The 13,573-nt window shown below is 47.1% G+C and overlaps 1 protein-coding gene across 1 annotated transcript in view; it reads right to left on the reverse strand.

The window, feature by feature from the left end:
* LOC149275917 (solute carrier family 23 member 1-like) overlaps window positions 1-13,573 on the reverse strand; it is a 155,718-nt gene that overhangs the window by 56,612 nt on the left and 85,533 nt on the right. The gene's annotated exons all lie outside the window — the stretch shown is intronic.

The following is a 13,573-nucleotide window of genomic DNA, read 5'->3' on the forward strand; positions in this document are numbered from 1 at the left end:
AGATCCGACACGAACAGGACAGGACACCCCTCTACCGGGGATACAAGACAGGACACCCCTCTACCGGGGATACAAGACAGGACACCCCTCTACCGGGGATACAAGACAGGACACCCCTCTACCGGGGATACAAGACAGGACACCCCTCTACCGGGGATACAAGACAGGACACCCCTCTACCGGGGATACAAGACAGGACACCCCTCTACCGGGGATACAAGACAGGACACCCCTCTACCGGGGATACAAGACAGACACCCCTCTACCAGGGATACAAGACAGGACACCCCTCTGCTGGGGATACAAGACAGGGCAGGACAACAAGGCACAGAGCTGACAAGACTGACCAGGCGACACATAAATACAAAGAAACCACAGGACCAAACAGGACTAGCCTAAGACTATATGATAACTATTGGAGATTCCATCACATCTTATGGCCATAGTATGCTTAGCCCACCACTACACCAAAGTACTCCAATGACGGTGGGTCCTAACGCTACAGCCTGCCTACAGAGGAACTAAACATGAGCCAAACATAAAATCCAGACACATATCAAAGAGACATACTTGTAGATTGCAGACTGAAACAAACAGAACGCACGGTTGGGGCACACCTTATAAAGGAAGCTGAAGCAAAGAGCAAGACTGGAATCAAGGAATCAGAGGTTCAGGACAGAACATACAGAAATCTAGAAATGGATCACAGCAAGACAGGGAAACAAAAGACATGCAGCTCCGCAGCCTGGGCAGAACGTGACAGGTAACCACACGGGCAGCGTCCCTGGGGTTACCCTGGTCTGACACTAGTGTTTAACCAGAATGAGGAATCTGCACACTCCAAAGACACTCAGGTGCTTAACTGTGCCAGGAAGAGCTAGCTCCCCAGTAGATCAAAATAAATAAAGGCTCCAGGAACAGAGGAAGACAGAAACAACGTTTCAACCTCACAATGGGGTATTTTTCAACTTGAAGCTCCTAGAAGGAGGACCAATGTTCCAATTTCATGAGAGAAGCCGGTACCTGGGTGAGTAACAAAGCAGCATTTCTTGTCCTCTCCTCTTTCTACCCTCGTTTGCAAATTCATCTTCTGTTTTCTCTTTTTAATTTTCAACTAATTACTCTTTTTTTTTTTGAACTAACTCCGTTTATTGATGGTACAGATGATAACAAATTCCACATACAGGTAAGCACAAGTAATAAATGCACAAAAACAGTCAAATGAATAGTAGGACAAGCAGAGCATCCAGGTGACAGTATGCCGCAAGCATAGAAGGCAAGGCCCACAGGAACATAAGACACAATGTACGCAAATCACATAGTGTAAAGGCGAAACAGCATAAAGAACACCAATCCCAGTAAAAGGATTAGTGTATGCAATCCGTCCGTAATGGAAGCTCAGCAGTGGAATATATCATATCATATGGCAGGATGACAAATTATACAATCTAGGAGTAGAAGACCAGTGAGCATAATACTCCAAACAAAAGATAACAAACGAAACAAACAAATATAATAAAAGAAACAAAATAAAATAAAATAAAATAAGACGCATACCAAAAAACCGCCAATTACAATGCTCCAAATATATTGATGCGTGATGGAAGATCAATGAATGGTGTGAGTGGGGCTAACAATCAAGGCGAGACAAGGAGTCCCAATCCACACCTGGCACGAGAGGCCCCTTCACTCATGTAGAGAGGCCCAAGATACGAGAAAACTCGGGAGAAGTGACCAATCGTTTCCACCAAAACCATCTGCGCTCAAACTGAGGAGACCTGCCCCTAGAAGCCCAAACCAATTCCTCCATATAGGAGATGTATTGCATCCTATTAAGCCATGCCTGAATGGGAGGGACGCATTGTTGCCTCCAGAAGCGAGGGATGACCGCCTTTGCAGCACTCAAAATGTGAAACGTTACCGAGTTCTTATATTGGGCTAGGGAGAGATCAGTGTGGTGTAGTATAGCAGCCTCTGGCGTTAAAATATAATCCGGGTCCCCAATCTCCCGCACAACCCGCTCAATTATGGCCCAGTAAGGCTTGACGAGAGTGCACTCCCACCAGATGTGTAGGAAAGTACCAGGTCCCGCCAGACACCTCCAGCAGAGGTCAGGAGCCTGTGGTAGAAAGCGGTGCAAGTCACGCGGAACCCGGTACCACCTGACTAGAAGTTTGTAGGAAACTTCCTGTATCCTACTAGCTATAGCCCCTTTATGGACCAAGTGAATGATTTGATCCCAAACTTCCGCAGTGGAGAGGCTAGGAAGATCCGCCTCCCACATAGCGATAAAGTAGGGTTTAGCCGCCGCCCTCGGTTTCAGGAGGATGGAGTATAACAGTGACATTAAATGAGCTGGTTCCCCATCTGACGCGCATAGCGACTCAAACTCCGTTAAGGATCTGCGATAATTCGTGTCACGAGGAAGCGAAGTCACGAAATGAACAAGCTGCGCGTAAAGAAAAGAGTCCCGGGGTAGAATAGCGGACGAGCGTAACAGCTGTCGCAGGGGCAAAACACCATCAGCCGAAACAACATGGTGGATGCGTAATATACCAGATGGTGAGGGAGACAGTCTGGACACCCCGCCAGACCCACACCCCGGTTGAAACGCCGGGTTTCCGGACAGGGGGTACAGTGGAGAGGGGGAGGAGGTCAGGATCTTTAAAGCCATATATTTCCTAAGTATTCTAATTGTAGGGGAAATAGTAATGTGCCGAACAGGGGAACCACGCCCACGCGGGTCTGGTAGCCAAGGATATGTAGAGATAGGGGACGGCAATGCAGCGTTCTCAAGAGCAATCCACTGCTTGGGCGCAAGCTCCGACCATTCTACCACCCTGCGGAGATGAGCCGCATGATAGTATAGCTCCAGGTCTGGAACCCCCAAACCCCCACTCAACTTGGGACGTGTAAGATGGGTAAAAGCTAAACGGGAGGAGCCCGAGGCCCAAATATACTTAATAAAAGCTCGCTGGCAAGTCCGAAAATAAGAGCGTGGGAGAAAAATGGGGAGGGTTTGGAACACATACAAAAACCTGGGCAAAATATTCATTTTTAGTACTGACACCCTCCCAAACCAGGACACATGCGGGAACGCCCATTTACTCAGGTCCACGGAGACCTGATGGAGCAAAGGTAAGTAATTCAAATCATATAGCAAAGAAAGATCACTCGGAATCTTTAAACCAAGGTATTTGATAAAAGTGTCGCACCACCGAAAGGGGAAGCGACGGCACAGGGCCAATTTAGCGTGGGCAGATACATTAACCCCTAGGATTTCAGATTTATCCATATTGATCTTGTAATTGGAAAATTTCTGAAAGGTATCTAATTCAGTAAGTACGTGAGGCAGAGAGTTACACGGGTCAGACAGAAGACACAACATGTCATCCGCAAACAACGAGAGCTTATGTTCTTTGTTGGCAATGGATATGCCTTTAATAGAAGGGTTGCTTCTAATAGCATTAGCTAAAGGTTCCATACCCAGAATAAAGAGAAGCGGGGATAAGGGGCATCCCTGTCTGGTGCCGTTCGACAAGGTGACTGGCTGAGAGAGAAATCCATTTACCGAAATTCTGGCAGTGGGATTATAATATAAGGACTCAATCCAGCCCCTAAACACTGGGCCCAGGCCCATGTGCCGGAGCACCTGAAAAAGATAAGGCCAGGCCACCCTATCAAATGCCTTCTCCGCATCTGTAGAGACAAGGGCCATGGGCATGTTGGTCCGATGTGCATGTGACAACACATTCAACACCCGTATCGTATTGTCCCGTGCCTCACGCCCCGGGACAAAGCCCACCTGATCTAGGTGCACTAGAGATGGGACAAAAGGCTTGAGGCGGAAGGCCAAGATCTTGGCCAGGAGTTTAATATCAGTATTTAAGAGCGAGATAGGGCGGTAGCTACCACATTGTTCTCCATCTTTTCCGGGTTTAGGAATCACGGCTATATGCGCCGTGTTAGTGTGTGGGTCAAAATGGTCTCCCTTGGCGAGTCCATTAAATAGCGTAACCAAGTGGGGACCCAAGATGTTAAGGAATTTGACATAGTAGGACTTCGTGAGCCCATCAGGGCCAGGGCATTTTCCATTGGGTAAAGAGGTGACTGCGTCCCGCACTTCCCCCAACGTAATAGGGGCCTCCAAAAGGGCAGAGTCTGCCACTCGCAGACGCACTCCCAAATGTTTATCCAGGTAAGATTGTAAAGTAGGGTTGGAGGAGGGGAAAGGACCTGAAGCAGATGGCAGATTATACAGAGAATGGTAGTACTCCTGAAAACAAGCCGCTATCTTGGGCGTAGAGAAGTGGATCCTGCCATCCCGGTCTCGTATTTTAGGAACAAAAGTGGACGCTCGTTTAGCACGTAGGGCCCTAGCCAGTAATTTACCGGCTTTATCGCCAAACTCATAAAAACAACTACGGGTCAACAGGAATTGCCTTTTAGCACGAGTATTGGTGAGGTTGGCCAGTCTGTCCCTCAGGACAGTAAGCTGAGTTAAAACGTGCGGTGCAAGGGTGAGCTTATGAGATCTTTCTAACTCTGCTATTTGGTACGTCAGGTGCAAAATTTCGCCCAGAGCCAATTTTTTAAGGTTAGCACCCATTTTAATGAGGTGTCCCCTAATCACTGTTTTGTGGGCTTCCCATATCGTGGAAAAGGAGAGGTGCGGTGCGGTATTCTCAGCAAAATAATGCGTAAGCTCTTTACTCAAAATCCGAACGTGAGCGGGTGTGGAAAGGAGGGATTCATTAAGCCTCCAAGCCCAAACTTTAGGGGGGAGGTCAGCAAGAGACAATTCAATGTGAACAGGGGAATGGTCACCCAGTATGGAAGTTCCAATGTTAGAAGTGGTGAGCATTGGCAGATAATAGTGAGAGAGAAAAAGCGAATCAATTCTAGTGTATCTAGTGTGTGTAGGAGAAAAATATGTAAAATCCCTGGTGGATGGGTGTTGTGTTCTCCACGCGTCAGCCAATTGTAAACTGTGAAGTAGATGCTTAACCCTGGCGATGCGGGAGTAAGGGATATGCGATGTACCTGAGGAACTATCAATCCTAGGGTCCAATACCATATTAAAATCCCCCCCTAGGACAGTAATCCCTTCCTGAAAATCAGCCAATCTGTGCAAAGCGGAAATAAGGAAACTGGTCTGATTACGGTTGGGAGCGTATACACAAGCCAGTGTAAATTTATACGTAGCAACATTTCCCTTAACAAAAACGCACCTCCCCTCCTCATCCCTCCAGGTGTCCAGGTGTTGAAAGGGGAGAGACTTATGCAAAAGAATTGCGACACCTTTCGATTTGGATTCATGAGAGCTAGAGAGGAAAATATTGGGAAAATGTTTAGAGAAAAATCTCGGTTCACTACCCGTTTTGAAGTGCGTTTCCTGTAGGAAAGCTATCTTAGTCTTGGTAGTATGTAGGAAATGGAACAACTTAGAGCGTTGCTCCGGCTTGTTAAGCCCCCGGACATTGAGAGTGGTCAATTGTATGGCGTTAGGGCGCATGGAGAACACCTGGAGAGAGCAAGGAGACGGCGGGTAAGTGGCACGCGTCAAAACAACAAAAACAAACATATGAAAAACAATACAAACAGAATAAAACAAATGTGCCCCCAAGGAACCAGTCAAGGCTCGACCAAGGGAGTAACTGAGGTCGAAACAGGAGAGCCATCGAACCCGAGGAACGGGACAAGCCAAGTACCAGGACCACTAAGGGTCTGGCTGGCCGGCTCAGAGGGCTTGCACGTAGAAACATGCAGTAAGAATGACAAGTACGTATATTGCACAAAGCGTACATACCACAGAGACCAACACGGGCTTGAGACCCACTGCCAAAAGTAAAACGTAACTTCCCGGGATAAAGAACCTCCCAAGAAGTATAGAAAAACAAAAAACATAGCAAATCGGTAAGTAACAACCACGGCACAAAGACGACGGGGCCCAAACCCACATACATGAGCAACATGGTGTATTGTGAGGCGAAACCGCCAAAAACAGGCAGATCCATAATGCCAAGAATGTGTAAGGTGTAGGGCGTAAGGTTACATAGTTTACAGGCCAATGAGATAAAGTAGAACAAATAAAAACTGATAGAGCTGACCGCCAGCAGAGTAGCTAGCACACAAAGGAAGCATCACAGGTAACAGAGCGTGCGCCTTGTACATAAAGTAAGTATAACGTGTTGGGACTGCCTGCAGGGATACATGTAATATGCATGAAAGCATACAAAAAAGTTTATCCAGAAGTCAGAGCAGTAGATAAAGTCCGTGTTGCTTGTAGATAAAGTGGTGGCGCGCACCCTATGTCTTCAAGTGTCGGGCTGCACAGGACCCTTAGGGCGACGTTTACGCTGCGGTCTGGAGGACCATGCCAGGTCTGGAAGCGACAATTTCGCCGGTACAGCGCAGGAGTATTCCCAATCCGGGACCTCGATGTTGGGAAGTCCCAAAAGATCCAACACCACAGGGACGTCAGAAACATGTCGGATGATGTGCCGATCAGAGCCTTTCCGTATGATAAGGGAGAAAGGGAACCCCCACTGGTAGGGAATCATAGCCTCTCTCAAAGCTGTGGTGACAGGCCGCAGCACCCTCCTGCACTGCAAAGTGACCGGGGACAGATCAGGGAAGAGTTGTATCGCGTGGCCTTCCCAGTCCAGCGCACTCACCTTGCGGGAGGCCGCCAAAATGGCCTCCTTCACGGTGTAGTCCCGGAGGCAACAGACAATGTCACGCGGCGGCTGAGTGTCAGGCAATCTGGGCCGAAGAGCACGATGAATTCGGTCAAATTGAAGTTCCGCATCATCCGGTCTGGAGAGCAGGTTGTTAAAGATGGAGCGAATGACAGTCACCAGATCCGCAGGAGGAACAGACTCAGGTAGGCCCCGAACCCTTAAATTAGAGCGTCTGCCACGGTTATCTAAATCTTCTACCTTTGATAGCAGAGAGGAAATAGCAGTAGCCTGTAACTTGAGTTGATCCGAAAGAGCATCCACTGTAGTGCGGGTACTGGTATTGTCTTGCTCTAGCGTTGCCACACGCTCACCGATCTGTTGTAGATCGCGTTTTATCTCCAGAAGGTCAGCCCGGAGAGGAGCATGCGTCTCGGTGATGATGGCAACAAGATCCGCCTTCGTCGGCAGGTCGTGAAGAGAGGGTTGCCGCGTAGAGGCATCAAGTTGACGGGAGCGCGGGTGCGAGGCAGGAAGATTATCTTCCAACTGGTCCTCCGAAATTGCGCTGCGTGGACTGTCCGGCGGCGAAGGCCGCAACATGGAGTCGCGGGAGTGCGCTTCATGAATATTATGAAAAAAAGCCTTCACCGAGGCGGGAGCGGTCCGCTCCTTGGTCTGGGAGGCTTTAGGGGTACTTGAGGGGCGCGAGTGCTTGCCCATCGTGAGGATGAAGACCGATTCGCGGGCAGAAAAGGCAGTGGGTCAACGGAGCTCGTGGCTCAAGCAGCCATCTCGCAGAGCGGCAGGACACGCCCCACTAATTACTCTTTTTACCCCTAAATGTTATTCAAGTATATGCCCTCAAGGACTAGTGCCAGCATATACATATATACAAGCAACATAAGACACATCATTCCTAGTAGTCTTGAATGTCTACAATGGTGTAGGTAGTTTCAACAAGATAAAAGGGAAAGTAAAGTGTGGTTTATGCACTATTTATGTATATTTTCTTATACCGTATTTGCTCGATCATAAGACGAGGTTTTTTCCAGAGCAAATGTTCTGAAAAATACCCCTCGTCTTATAATCGGGGTCGTCTTATAATCAGACCTCAAATAGGTCTGACTATGAGACTAAGATCCAGATCCCCCACAGTGATGCAGGGGACCTGGCTCCTCCTGCCCCCCCCCTCCAACTTACCGGCGCTTCTGAGTCCCCGGTGCTTAGTCCGGGCAGCGTGTAGAGCTCTACGCGATTCGCATAGACAACTTCCGCTGCAGCAGACAGCTCTACATGCTGCCCGGACTAAGCACCGGGGACTCAGATGCAGGGGACCTGGATCCTCCTGTCTTATGCCCCCCCAACCTACCGGTGCTTCTGAGTCCACGGTGCTCTACACGCTGCCCCGACTAAGCACCAGGGGCTCAGATGCAGGGCACCTGCAGAGTCCCCGGTGCTTAGTCTGGGCAGCGTGTAGAGCACCGTGGACTCTGAAGCACCGGTAAGTTTGGAGGAGGGAGGGGGAGGGAGTGTTAAATGGGGGGGCATAAGGCATTTCTGGAGGCAGAGTGCTCTGTGAAATGCCTTTTAACCCCCTTAATGCCACTCTGTCTCCAGAAATGCCTTTTAACCCTCTATACACCACTCTGCCTCCTGAAATGCCTTATACCTCCCTATATGCCACTCTGCCCCATAATATGCCTTTTAACCCCCTAAATGCCAGAGTGGCATATAGGGGTATAAGGCAATTCTGGAGGCAGAGTGGCACATAGGGGGTCAAAAGGCATATCATGGGGCACAGTTGGCATATAGGGGGTTAAAAGGCTTATCATGGGGCACAGTAGCATTTAGAGGGTTAAAAGGCATACCATGGGGCACAGTGGCATATTGGGGTATAAGGCATTTCTGGGGCAGAGTGGCAAGCCAGGGGGCAGAGTGGCAAGCCAGGGGGCAGATGTGCATAACTGGGGGGGCAGGTTGAAAAAAAAGGAAATAAAAACAAAATATTTTTCTCAATCATAGCTTTTATTAACAAACAATTGTTCACATAGTTTACATGAATTAATATTTACTGGTAAAACTCTTTTCCTATAGGGTCGTCTTATATTCAGGCTTTTTCTTTTTTCATAAATTAATATTCAGATTTTGGGGGGTCGTCTTATAATCAGGGACGTCTTATAATTGAGCAAATACGGTATTTTCTTTTTTTATATTGTACCAACTATCTACAATATACCCTCATTTTTATCTTGTTGACACAACCTACACTATTGTGTGTGTGTGTGTGTATATATATATTTTTATTTATTTATTTATTATTATTATTATTATTTTCCCCCAACTATACAAGAGTGAGAGTATTTATCTTGGGTTGCAGCTGTCACCTGGTTTCCTCAGCCAGGCACGGTAGCAAAGCCAGGAGCCGTCAGGTGAGGCTTCCTAACAGGGCCGGACTGGGACTGAAAAGCAGCCCTGGAAAAATTTGGAGACCAGCCCCATATAGTTTATCTCACGGTCAGGCTCTTATACCCACACGCACCCCTTATACACACCCGAGTCACACTATTCGCCATTCTTTTTATCTCATTATTTGTATTAAAATGCCAGAAAGCAAAAGTGTTAAAAGGCCCTAATAAATTAAATACATTACACATAATGGGATCAAAACATTTGCTACTGCGAACATTTTTAGATGAAAAAGTTCCATTTTATTCAGTGGAACAAAACACTGATCACATTATTCTTCACGATATTCTGGTAAGAAACTTTTATTTCTTTATTAATTCATGTAGACTATTTTTTTCCATATTTAATAAAAGCTATGATTGAGACATGTTTGGTTTTTATTTCCTTTCATTTGACAACCTACCCCCGAGTTATGCACCTCTGCCCCCAGGCTTGCCACTCTGCCCCCCTGATATGCCTTCTAACCCCCTATATGCCACTCTGCCTCCAGAAATGCCTTATACCCCCTATATGCCACTCTGTCCCATGATATGCCTTCTAACCCCCTATATGCCACTCTGCCATATAGCGGGTTAAAAGGCATATCATGGGACAGAGTGGCATATAGGGGGTATAAGGCATTCTGGAGGCAGAGTGGCATAAAGGGGGTTAAAAGGCATATCATGGGGCACTCTGCCTCCAGAAAAGCCTTATACCCCACTATATGCCACTCTGCCTCCCTGATATGCCTCAACCCTCCTATATGCCCCTCTGCCCCGTGATATGCCTTTTAACCCCCTTTTTGCCACTCTACCTCCAGATATGCCTTTTGACCCCCTATATGTCACTGCATCCAGAAATGCCTTATACCCCTATATGCCACTCTGTCCCATGATATGCCTTCTAACCCCCTATATGCCACTCTGCCATATAGGGGGTTAAAAGGCATATCATGGGACAGAGTGGCATATAGGGGGGGTATAAGGCATTTCTGGAGGCAGAGTGGCATGAAGGGGGTTAAAAGGCATATCATGGGGCACTCTGCCTCCAGAAAAGCCTTATGCCCCCTATATGCCACTCTGCCTCCCCGATATGCTTTATACCCTCCTATATGCTCCTTTGCCCCATGAAATGTCTTTTAACCCCCTTTATGCCAGTCTGCCTCCAGATATGCCTTTTGACCCCCTATATGTCACTCTGCATCCAGAAATGCCTTATACCCCTATATGCAACTCTGGCATATAGGGGGTTAAAAGGCATATATCATGGGACAGAGTGGCATATAGGGGGGTATAAGGCATTTATGGAGGCAGAGTGGCATATAGGGGGACACACTTACATACACACAAACGATAATATAATACAGTAAAAAAAATACATTGGTTTACTCACCTTCTACTTCTCTTGACTTCCGTCCTCTGGTAGCTGCACACTGTTCTCCTCTATGCTGACAGGATGTCACTGACCTGACATCCGGTGCTGCACCAGTCTGATAGCGAGGGGGCGGAGCTTTCACCCCTCACGCTGCTCCCATCACTATGCAGCCATCAGACTGCTGGGAATGTAATCTAAACGGCCGCTGCGTGCTGATGCCGCCGGCGGAAGCTACTTTAACACTTTTTTTATTTATTTATATGGTAAGCTGGATCGGCTTGCCATATAAAGTAAAAAAAAAAGTATTAAAGCAGAGCCGGCCGGCGGCATCAGCAAGCATCGGCCGTTCAGATTACATTCCCAGCAATCTGATGGCCGCATAGTGATGGGAGCAGCGTGAGGGGTGAAAGGTCAGTGCGAGGGGGCGGAGCTTTCACCCCTCACGCTGCTCCCATCACTAGACAGCCATCGCACACGGCTGCTGGGTGCTGATGCCGGCCGGCCGCATCAGCACCCAGCGGCCGCTTTGATTAGATTTCGGCTGTCTTCGGGGTTAGTCTGTCGGCCGCCCAGCCCACGGACCTGCCGGCCCACCGGGAATTTTCCCGGTATCCCGGTGGGCCAGTCCGGCCCTGCTTCCTAAGCTCATTACTGGGGAGGAAGCCTTAAAAGAGAGGGCTGTTAGGTTTGAAGGGCAGAGGAGAAACTGAGTGAAGGAGCAGCTACAGCCAGTGCTGCAGTCCACCAGGTATGAAGCTTTATCTATGGAAAACCTCTTACTTTGCTTTGTGCCAGACCTTAGGCTTGTAGAGAGGTATCCGGATGTTTAGTTAGAGCCGGACAGGCTTAGAGTTTGTTTTGTTTACAAGGTGCTCTGTGCCTACAGCATCTAAATAAACACGCTTTACGTTTGAAACCTGTGTGAATACAGTCATTGCCGCCCTATGCGTGAGCTGTTCCCTACAAAAGATATAATAGTAATTATATATGCAGGTATAGAACAACCCTCAGGGTATGGTTGGTCTTCTGATCCATCCAATTCAAAACCAAAAACACAAACGGGGTTAGCAATAAAATATATCGCTCTAATAAACAGAATAAACTATCTGTTCTACATAAAAGTTCCAAGTCTAGAGTTGGCATAAACACACTAGACAAGCATAGAGCGGAAACTAAAAAACAGTAGGCTGATATATAACTAAACTTTATAAAATATAAGATAAATAGTCACTACAAATAATCAGTACAAATCAGTAAAAAAATCAGTCACTGTTCAGACCTTTCCATAAGAGGGGTTTTAAATCATTAATGTTTTTTAACCTGTGATATATGAATTCTAGTCGTTTAGGATCACTGTTGTGCAAAGTGAGAGGAAACACTTTGTTTTATAAATCCCTTGCATACCGTATTTATCGGCGTATAACACGCGCCCTCCCCAGGACCGGAGGTGAGGGAGACGTGGCTGCAAATCGTGGAGCTCTAGGTTTCATTGGCGTATAACACGCAGGTAGGGTTTCAGCTTCGTATTTTAGTTATAAAAATGCGTGTTATACACCGATAAATACGGTATATTGCGTATATATTCCTCCACTCTGACATGCAGGAGTCTGGTGGTACGGCCCACTAATTTTAGTCCATATGGACAGGTTAATAGAAACTATTGATGTATATTCTGTTTTTTTATTTTCATTTTTTTTCTCGTTGTTCTACATGCCAAGTCAGAACCACAAGCAACAAATCCTTCAGTCTGATTGAAAGGATTTTTTCAATAGTTCTAGATTTTAAATCTTTTAGACAGCTTTTTACTAGTCAGGCAGACTGGTTCGAGATGACAGAAAAGCAACAGTAACTCAAATAACCACTCGTTACAACCAAGGTATGCAGAATACCATCTCTGAACACACAACACATCGAACCTTGAAGCAGATGGGCTACAGCAGCAGAAGACCACACAGGCTGCCACTCCTGTCAGCTAAGAACAGGAAACTGTGGCTACAATTCGCACAGGCTCACCAAAATTGGACAGTGGAAGACTGGAAGAACTTTGCCTGGTCTGATGTCTCGATTCCAGCTGCGACTTTCAGATGGCAGGGTCAGACTTTGGCATAAACACCATGAAAGCATGGATCCATCCTGCCTTGTATTAACGGTTCAAGCTGCTGGTAGGGGTGTAATGGTGTGGGGGACATTTTCTTGGCACACTTTGGGCCCCTTAGTACCAATTGAGCATCATTTCAATGCTATAGCCTACCTGAGTATTTTTGCTGACCATGTCCATCCCTTTTATGATCACAGTGTACTGATCTTCTGATGGCGACTTCAAGCAGGATAATACACCATGTCACAAAGCATCTCAAACTGGTTTCTTGAACATGCCAATAAGTTCACTGTACTCCAATGACCTCCACGGTAACCAGATCCCAATCCAATGGAGCACCTTTGAGATGTGGAATGGGAGATTCACATCATGGATGTGCAGCCGACAAATCTGCAGCAACTGTGTAATGGCATCACGTTCACATGGACCAAAATCTCTGAGGAATGTTTCCAGCACCTTGTAGAATGTATACCACAAAGAATGAAGGCAAAAGGGGGTCCAACCCGGTACTAGCATGGTGTACCAAATAAAAGGGCCAGTGAGTGTGTGTGTGTGTGTGTGTATATATATATATATATAATATAGGGATAAGGTGCAGGGTGTTGTTGCTGATGGAATGTACATCCCCCTTAGGTTTTGTAGAGAGTGGTATGATACATAGCCCCAGGGGGAGTATGTGTTGTGCCACATAACAATATGATTAAATATGGGCCCCTGGGGTGGGCATATGGAGAGTAGGGCGGGACAGTATTCCACCCTGCAGTTTACATACACCTGGAGTGAAACACAATCCAGGCCAGGAGTTCAGGCTAACTCCAAAGCACTGGTTAGCTGCAGTGACTGCAATAAAACCTTGCCTGGTGGACAGAAGAGGGGAGTTTGTTTGGGGACTGGAAGCAGCAAGGATTGCTGTGCAAAAAGTGATAGTCTAAAAGGCTGGTGAGGTCTGCATTAGTGCCCAAATGGCTGCATG

Source organism: Sceloporus occidentalis, unplaced genomic scaffold (assembly GCF_023333645.1).
Source record: "Sceloporus occidentalis isolate IW3139 unplaced genomic scaffold, rSceOcc1.0.p SCAF_257, whole genome shotgun sequence".
Taxonomy (NCBI): domain Eukaryota; kingdom Metazoa; phylum Chordata; class Lepidosauria; order Squamata; family Phrynosomatidae; genus Sceloporus; species Sceloporus occidentalis.